The sequence below is a fragment of the Aquila chrysaetos genome (genome assembly GCF_900496995.4).
Source record: "Aquila chrysaetos chrysaetos chromosome W unlocalized genomic scaffold, bAquChr1.4 W_unloc_7, whole genome shotgun sequence".
Classification (NCBI taxonomy): Eukaryota; Metazoa; Chordata; class Aves; order Accipitriformes; family Accipitridae; genus Aquila; species Aquila chrysaetos.
The window spans coordinates 133,907-143,480 of NW_024470327.1; the positions used below are offsets into that span (position 1 = coordinate 133,907).

The following is a 9,574-nucleotide window of genomic DNA, read 5'->3' on the forward strand; positions in this document are numbered from 1 at the left end:
TGCAGGGTCAGGCAGCAGGAAGGAGCGCCCCGGGGCATGCTGGGAGCTGTAGTCCTGGGGCACGGGGCTGCCAGGGGGCCCTGGTGGTTCCCGGGGCATGCTGGGAGCTGTAGTCCTGGGGCACGGGGCTGCCGGGCGGCCATGTTGGTCTCTGCAGTCTCCGCTCCAGCTGCGGCCCGGCTGAGGTGAGGGCTGGGGCTGCCCGTGAGGCGAGCGAGGCCCTTGGGCGGGCGTGGGGGTGTCTCCTGCCTGCTGGCTGCCCGGGGGGGGCTCCGAGGTGGAGCCGGGCCCGGCTGAGGGAAGGAGAAAAGGGACAGGGTGAGGGGGGTCGCAGTCCTGGGTTTGCAGGTTTCACCCAGACGCCCTCTTCAGAAAACACAGCCTCTGTGTGGGTCGGTGGTCCCTGCAGAGTTTTATTATTTGTAGCCGTTTTTATAAATACAGGACTTCGCACGGGGGGCTCACACGGTGCTGTGCTTCTTGTAAACTGAATCGCTTTTATCCCGGCTACAGTCTGGAGGGACCAAGTGCCAGCTGGTAGATTAAGATGGAGATGAACGCAAGCGGTCCGCTTGCGATGGTGATCCTGCCGCAAGGCGTGCTGCTTCTTGATCAGGGAAGACACTGCAGTGACTCTGTCAGAGGACAAGGTTGTCAGTGCTATCTCCGTATGTGACACCCAAGGGATTTTTTCCCTCTGCGTGTGTTTCTGTGCAGGCATGTGCATGAAACATAGGTGTTTCTCTGTGCCGTAACGGGGACTGACGACAGCTGGGTGGGTGGCAACGTGTGCAACCACAGCAGAAACTTCCTGCAGCTGCCCTGCCATGTGCTTCAGGATAAAACAGCTCTTCAGGTTGTTTGCCGCCGTTGAGAACTACTGAGGGCATGGGAAGGTATTGGGTTCTTCCTCCCTGCAGTCAGCACTGGTCCTTACTGGGTAGCCTCCCACAGCAGCCAGTGCTGTGTGCCCCTCTCAGTTGTTAGGCAAACACCTGCAGCAGGAAAGTGTGGCATGTTCCTCTGATTCATGCATTCTCCACCTTGCACAGCAGCACGCTTGAAATACTGAAATGTGCTCTTTCTATTGCTGCTAACATTCAAAAATCTTGTCTTGGTCTGGTCAGCAAGGTATTTGGAAAACATCACGGTTGCATTTTGAGAATAAAATAGGTTCCCGTCCTTCCCCCTCCCCCCGAAACCGTGCAGGATCCAGACCTTCTCCCCCTACCCCCCTGTGTGTAGCCTGGCTTTGTTCATTTTGCTGCCTCATACCAAGAATATAGCAAACAACTGAGATGTGTGCTGTGTGCTCCAGGCCAAAGAGCATTTTAAATGTTCCCAGTTTATTTCACGCAGCTGTGCAGCATGGTACGTTTTGGAAGGCACACTGGGATGATGTATCAGAAGTTGCTGAAAATGAGGGGATACTGGTAGCGGTTTGTTTTCAGTGCCTGGTTTGGGAAAGAATGTACTCAAGTAGTCTAAGGTACAGACCTATTAGAGAAAAAGGAGTGCAAGGTAAGGAGCATCATGCTGCATTTATTGCTAAACGTCTGCTTTCATTTCATTCAAACTAGAAAGGAAACAAAGATTGTACCTGCAAAAGAATTTGTTTCCCAGAGCGAGCATTCAAGCACTGGGGAGCAGTTTGCAGGATCAGAACTTCAGCGGGCTCTGGGTGATAAACCCTCAGGAGAGGAAGGAGAAACCCCACTTTTTTAAATGCAGCTCTACTTATCTTAATAGTTGTTCTTGTTAGATTGTGTTGGCGGTCAGGCTCAAAGCACGTGACTAAACTGTTAAAAAAATCAAGATATTGAAGGATTATTTACCGTATTAAATGCTCTTACAAGCAGTGCACTCTATTGCCCTGTGTATAGTATAATGTCATGACTGGCAATTTTCCTTTTTTAGTACAAGGATGCATGTATGAAGGCAAATCGAGGGTACAAGTGGTGCCCCACAGCAAACCAACCTGCGAAACCCCAGACATCCACTGTTACAAACAGGAAGAAGCTATGGGCCTTTGCTTCGGACTCTGCAAAGGATTTACCAAGCCCGAGGAAAGGGACAAGAAGTGACAAAATGCCACAGCGTAACTTCAGGATGGCAGGTGAGATTTCCATCCATGTTCCTCAAACGTAGCAGCCTCGTTTTGTTTGCGGATGCGGTGTTGGAATCGAACTGCAAGACAGTTTACTGTCTTATCTTTACTTCTCTGTTTACTTCTTGGTAGCTGTTAATCCTGTCTTGATTGCTTTTTACATACTAGATGTCATTTTGGAAAGCCAGGAAGCCAGGTGCTCTTTAGGCTGTATTCTTAAGATAATGAGCCACTCTTCTATCCCTGAGATAGCGGATGAGCTTGGTTTATTCCCATTGCTTTCCTCTGCTTCTGTTTACTGGTGGTTTAAGATAGTATTGAAAAAACCTACTCTGTGTGTGTTAGCGTGAGATGCAGTCTGAGGGAGAATTTTTGGCGGCATCTGTGGTATTGAATTAAACAGCACCAGTGAATGTTCCCGTGAACTGGACCTTGATCCTCTGTAGTGCTAAATCGTTTGGAGGTTTACAGGTACAGGTTTGGCCCCTGTCAGCTGAAAAGCTCAACAACTTCCTTGGCACCGCTCACGAGTGGGAGTGGGCCAGGGGATTTCCCAGTGGGCATTTTGGATGCAGCTATTCCGCCTCCAAATTTTGCATAACAAAATGCAACCAAGTGGCCAAGGGTAATTGTGCCAGTTGGCCTCCATTCCAGGGAATGGTCCCGGGCACGTGTAGTTTGTTGTTGTAGAGAGAGGTTTTGTGTAGTTCAGTGAAAGGGAATTGGAAAACGTGAGTGCGTGCTTAGTGGGACTGGGGGGAAAGTTACTTACCTTTGGTGTCTCATCATTACTGAAGTTGGTGTCTCAGCAATACAGCAAGGATAACGCTGCCCTGTTCTCACGCTGTGGCTGTTGAGCGAGACATTTGGGCCACAGACTGTCTCCCTCTCTCTAGATGACACGCTGTTAAATTGCGCCCCTGCAGTGCTTCCAAAGCACTCCTCCAAAACCAGACAATTAGTCTTCATGATGATGAAGAGCAACCACTGTTCTGAGTGGAAAAGCCACTCCGTGAGTAATGCAGTGCCAGTGTTCATTGCTTTCACTTCTTGTTGTCATTTGCCAAGCTGCTGAGGTGCAGGAAGGCTGGAGGCGAGAAGCTGTCAGCATCAAATACTTGGAGAAAATACATTTCTAACTCCATTTTACTTTCCTCAGTTATATATTGTATTGGCAGGGCAAGAAGTAGACAGGCAGCTTGCCTGGCCAGGGCCTGCGCGGCTCTGACGCAGAGGATCAAGCGCTTCATGTTCAGAGCTGTCAGGCTGGCACTTTTCACCACGAAATGCAGCTCTAAATTAAAGCTAAATGAAAATGGAAGTTTTGCTTCAGAGCTTGATGATGCCATTTTGTTCCATCCTTTTCCTTGTTCGGTGGCTAGGGAAAGGAACCACTCCCTTGGTAGAAGCATCCATGGAGTTATAAACATGGGTGATAGTAGAGCATCTTTGTGTATATTTCTGCATGAGATCATTACGGTTGCTGTTTTAAAGGTATCCATCTCTGTAGTACCTCAAACCTTTGGCAGTAAAATTGTAAATCCACGCAATGGGGTGAAGCAGACAAATCCAATTCAATCCTTCAGACAGCTTTGAAAGCCTCTCCCAGAGGGTACAGAAATGCTTATTTGTGGTTCTCTTGAATTGCCTTTTATGGCAGCTTGCTTAGAGGGTTTGTGACAAGTAGTCTTTTGGGGGTTCAACGCTGCAAATGGTAGGTTCTTTAAAGAAGCAAATGAATCAGCTGAAGACTTGGTTTTACTCTTTTAACAGATCGGACACAAATGGGAGGCCTGAGTATGCTGCTTTTAGCAGGGGAACGTGCCCTGACTGCACAAGAGGTAAGGCACTTTCTTCTCTCCCTTACCGCGAGACCTCAGTTTAAAGAGAGCTCTGAGGAGGAATATTTGACCAGTGAAATTGTAAATCCACGCAATGGGGTGTGAAGCAGACAAATCCAGTTCAATCCTTCAGACAGCTTTGAAAGCCTCTCCCAGAGGGTACAGAAATGCTTATTTGTGGTTCTCTTGAATTGCCTTTTATGGCAGCTTGCTTAGAGGGTTTGTGACAAGTAGTCTTTTGGGGGTTCAACGCTGCAAATGGTAGGTTCTTTAAAGAAGCAAATGAATCAGCTGAAGACTTGGTTTTACTCTTTTAACAGATCGGACACAAATGGGAGGCCTGAGTATGCTGCTTTTAGCAGGGGAACGTGCCCTGACTGCACAAGAGGTAAGGCACTTTCTTCTCTCCCTTACCGCGAGACCTCAGTTTAAAGAGAGCTCTGAGGAGGAATATTTGACCAGTGGGAAATGCAATTTACTTGCATACCTCAGGTGGGACTGAAGTGTGAGCCCTGTGATAGGAGTCTTGTATCCCAGCCATGAATGTAGAGGTTGGGCCCAGATTTTGTATCAGTTCAGTATTAACTCTGCTGAGTGAGTGTTTGATCAGAGCAGGCAAGTGTGCCCCCTGAGAGGACGTTGTCACAGGTGGAAGGCTTGAAATGCAGTGACTGTGTTCACACAGAGGTGGTTTGCAAACTCTTTTGGGCAAGGATTTCATCTGCTTGTGTAATGCCTCACACAACTGTGGCCTTGGCACCAACAGCAAAATAAATACCTGATAATTTCCATACAGTCAGTGCCATTACGTGTGCATTCTGAAGCCATGCAAGTGCTAACAAGCAATCAAAGTGTTGGCAGGATATTCCCATTCCCTAAGTCTTTGGGTCTAAAAAGAAGTTTGTAGTTCAGTTGCCATCACAAACAATTTGGTTTTACAAAGATTCTAGCAAATAAAAGTGTCCCTGCGTGTCTCCAGTAGTGCAGAGACCTCTGGTCTTTCTTTAGACCGGTTAATATTTATGATCTATTTTTGGGGCAAACTTGGACAATTGTTCAAAAGGTGGTTAGTATGTTGGGTAAAATAGGTAGTCGCTGCCATAAATCTCTAGCCTGGAAGGAAGAGCTGTGGAAGCGAGGAGGGTTTCTTTTTTTTTTTTTTTTTTCTTTTTTCTTTTTTTGTTGTTATTGGGAGGAAAAGCAGTAATTAACTCTCTCCGTGTGATACCCGCAAGCGCCAAATGTGTAGTGTGTTTGAGATGGATTGCTCCTGTACGGCCAAGACTGAGCCAAGGCTCCTCAGTGCTTTGCACGCCGGTGTGACCAGTGGAAGTCTTTGTGCAGCTGTGGGTACTGGCTTTCTGTGCTGCAGCATGAACAACAGGAAACACGAGGGTAACGCTGGCAGAGAAGTGAAAAGAAAGTGATTATTCTGTGCTAAAAGGAGAATGTCTTGTAGTCTTCCAAGTTGGAATCTCTGCGCTTGGAATTTAAAACCTGTTTTTACTGAGCTGTTATGTTTAAATGAGAGGGGAAGGTGTATTGTAGTCACAGATACTCAGTTCCATTAAGAAGGGTCTTTGCCTTCTGAGTTGAGCTTTCTTGGTTTTCCATGAAAAGTGCCTCAAGTCGTATGATTTCAGGTGATGGTGAAGGAATAAAATCGACACGTGGATTTAGAGGCGAATCAAAAAGGATGTCGTGTGACTGTGTTAGTATATGAACTTTTTTTAATCAGGATTTTCTTTTTTTTTTGAGCAAAGGACCCACTTCCCGTGCACCTACATAAAGCCCATTGTCTCTGATAGAAGCATGCAATATGGCTTATGATGTAATACTTACTTTAAGTCTAAGCTGTACTATGCTGTGCTCTTTTGGGCTTGTAGTATTCTTCTGAAAGCTGGCCCTCCACATCAAAGAGGCAGGCTGTGTAATCTGCTTTCCCCCCAAATGTAGACCAAAATCACTGTCATGAATACAGTCTGAACAAAACTAGTGGAGGGATTTGTTAGAATCCTGATGGGCCAGAAATTAGCCTCTACTTACTGGTGAGTTACTGTATTTTACTTGCCCTGTGCTGTCTGAGAAGCAGGTAAGTGTCAGAGCACTTTCCCAGGGAATAAAACCGCCCCTCTCTGATTCTTTCCGAGGGTCCCCTAAGTAAAATGCTGCATCCTCCAGAACAATCCGTGCTAAGCAGCAATTTGTGTGCACAATCAGCACCAGTAGTCTGCAGTCTCATGTCTTTCACTGGACTGTGAAATACAGTATAGTGTTAAGTTTTTGTTGCTAACCCTCTTGTGACATACCAGTGGGCACATAAAAGCCCTTCAAAAAAGTCTAGCCTGTTCTCTTGATCCTAGGCAAGACTTGCCTTGTGAAAAACTATTCAAGATCACTGTTTCACAGATCCCCCATTTCCATGTCTCCTGGGAAGGCAGATACTGTTCACTGTACAGGTGTGCTGGGACTCATCTGCATGTTCTTAGGTCCCAGGAGTCTTTCTGTATGATGGATCAGAAATTTAGCATGTTGAAGTTTGATACTGAAACTGAAGAGTTAGGTAATACAAACATAATTGTTTTCCTGACAGATCTCCTCAAGCACATCGCAGCCTGGAGTCCTGGGAGCTGTGAAACCAAGCGAGGAGTCTGCATTGTTTCAGTTTGCTGAGGTCTAATAGCTGAAGTATGGTGGGGGAGGATGGGGGGAAGCAAGGCACCGGTAAGAGTTGTCACTGAGTGGCTAAGCACCCTGTCTGATAAGGGATTCCCATCAGTAGATGTTTACCTTGATGGCGGCATTATGTTAAGAAAATCAGAGGGGTATGTGGGGGGGAATAACCAGTGATTGGACGAGGTGTTGGCCAGTTCTACCAGCTGTAGCATACACAAAGGACACTGGGCTTGTGAACATTACCTGGCCTTCCATACCAAAGGCCCACTGCAGATGTTTTTTTTTGCAAAGGGCCTTCTGATTTGCATCTAGGAAAACAACAAATAAAGGGCATTCTGAAATGACACTCTGCACTGCCTGTGGAAGAGGCTGCAGCAGTGCAAAATGGCAACTGCCCTAGAGGCAGGGATCCTGTGAAAAATAAACTTGCAGGTCAAAGGAAGCTTATCCCAACAGCTGCAAGGATAGGTAGCAGCATCGTTAGGTGGTGACTTCTAAAGCCCATAAATTACCCTTACGTATGTAAGTTCTCCTCCTTTCTCCATGTATTGAAAATGTGGAGTTCTTAAAGGTTGCTTTGAAGAATGTCTTCTCCCATGTGTTTAGTGTGCCTCTAGGAACTGGTTTTCCACACCTATACTCTTCTTGCCCATTTGGGGGGTCTGGTACTGCTTACAGAACCAGTTAGGCTAAATGGATCTTCAGGGTGTGTCTGAGAAGACTGGGAGTGGAGCTGGTGCTAGCATGGAGGAGTATAACGGGGTGAGAAGGTAACCATATGTCCTTCCATGTACTTGCAGAGGTTTGACTACAGAGAAGATGCTTCTTTCTGTTAAATGTTAAGGGAATTGTGTACTGTGTGTTTTCAGCTTGGCTAGGATGGGCCTTGATGTATTTGTTGGGAGGTTCAGTGAAGAAAAAACTGATTTACTGATTCAGGTGCCATAAAATACCTGAATGCATCACTGCCTTTAGTAAGCTATAATTATGGTAAGCAATTTGCAGTAGGCTGCTGTCAGCAATGTACAGTGCTACGAAAAGAAAAGAGGGAGGGAGACAAAATAGTTATTTAGCCAGTAGCCAAGTAGACCTGTGAAGAAACGTGGGGTGTGCTGTGGCCTGATGTGCCTGGAGACTTTTGGCAGCCATCCCAGCTCGGTTCTGGTTCTGGCTGTGTGTTCTTCATAGGTTCCCTTCCTCTTTGCCGCCTTTGCGGCAGGGTGAGGAGGAGTGCCTCTTTGTGAAGACAGCGATCCCACTGAGTAGATTTGTCATTTCAAATGGACACCTTTACCCCTGGAGTACAAGTCTCCTGTCACTCAGAAACAGCTTGTTATATGTAGATGTAGCATGGGACTCTTTCTTCCCCTTACTGCCTCGGCTAGCCTGTCATTTGTTTGTGTGTCCCAAGTGCTACAGTCGTCCATCAAAGCTGTTGAGGATATGGCTAATGAGGTCTGCCCAGTGGCTTGCCACAACAGGTGATGAAAATGTCAGGAGTAAGAATTGTTGGGTCCTGCTGGTGCGCAGGCAAGGGCACTGGTCTTCCAAGATGATGTGACATCCTCGTAAGAGGTTGTTGGTTGTTTTTTTTTCATTCTGAAGTGCTGCAAGTTATGCTCTTGGCTTTGTCATTCTGCTCTCATCTTGCAGATACTTGGTCCTTCTTTTGTCCTTCTCATTTGTACCTTTATGGAAAGCCCTTACATAGGCCAGTGATTTCTGAGCAGTGGGCTGTGTTCCTTAGCGCGGTGGCTGTTGGCGAGCTGTGTGCTCCCATGGGTGGGTTGCTGTCCTCCTCCTTGCCATGCAAGGGAGACGGAGCAGATGGGAGCCCTTGCTCTCTTGGTCTTACTGGATGTGTGTTTGGCAAGTGCGAACAGATGGTGACGAGTGCTTCGTTGAGAAGAAGCAAGAGTACCTCTTGGATTTCCTTAGCTAAACTCTCATCCGTTATTAAACAAAGAAAATGCTTCTGGAGAGTGAAAGCAATAAAGTTGCTCGATTAGCCACCTTAAAACCAAAATGAAGCCAAAACCCCCAAACTGTTCACTTTCATCTGCTTTTCTGAGGTTTTTCTCTAAGCGATTTAATCAAAAAAATAATCAGATGCAGCATGCAGCAAGGTAGAACTTTCCTTGCTAATCCAAGAGGTTATTAGCATTTAAGAAAAATGCATGCTTGAGAATGGTTTTGCTGTGTTCTCACATACTCTCTTTGAGCAGGCTTACGGGCAACCCCTTCTATTTATTTCTGTGCTGAATAGAAGGTTTGAATCCAAACCTTTTGGTCGGAATGCCTTGAAGTTGGGAGTGTGAGAGCTAGTCAGTATCTCCTCTTCCAACCTGCCCTTAGGTGAAGCTGTACTCTTCCCAGGTAAAGCCATTATGTAAAATAAATGTATACCTTTGATGTTTGCCTGTATGCTGAAATTATTCGATGTCTGTGTTGAAGTGAAATGCCGGTGCTGGGGCGGGGTGTGTGGGGGGAAGTGGCAAAGTACCATGGCACATGCTTCTCTAGGCAAACTAGAATGTAATACAGTAGATAAAATGCTGACCTGCATTGTAAAAAAAGGTAGTAACTTGATTGTAATGATCTCCAAGTTAAACCTCTACATAAGAAGGGGCTCTTTGTGGTTTGTGCTCCTGCAGGTTCTGATGATTCGGGCTGACCCTAGCAGATGGTGTTAAGCCAGGTAATGAGATCTGTAATCTCCCTGAGAGCTGATTGATCAGCCGTCCCTCTTACTTTGGACATTTGCCCAGCAACTTTGGCAGAATGAATCCAAAGTTTCTATCTCTCCAGTTTGTTTTTTTGACTGTGAAGAGATTTTTTTTTTTTTCCTTGAAGTGAAATGCTGGCTGCCTCTCTTTCTGTTAGGACTGCATGGATCTTGCTTGACTTTTGTTAGGAGCTGCCATTCTCTTGTCAAACTGAATTCCTTACT

The 9,574-nt window shown here is 46.3% G+C and overlaps 1 long non-coding RNA gene across 1 annotated transcript; it reads left to right on the forward strand.

Moving 5' to 3' along the window:
• The first annotated feature begins 99 nt into the window (after window positions 1-99).
• On the forward strand, window positions 100-7,577 carry LOC115337837. The gene is made up of 5 exons (XR_003922265.2): window positions 100-185; window positions 1,918-2,116; window positions 3,881-3,948; window positions 6,542-6,622; window positions 7,231-7,577. It is a non-coding gene; the product is annotated as an uncharacterized LOC115337837 (long non-coding RNA).
• The last annotated feature ends 1,997 nt before the right edge of the window (window positions 7,578-9,574 follow it).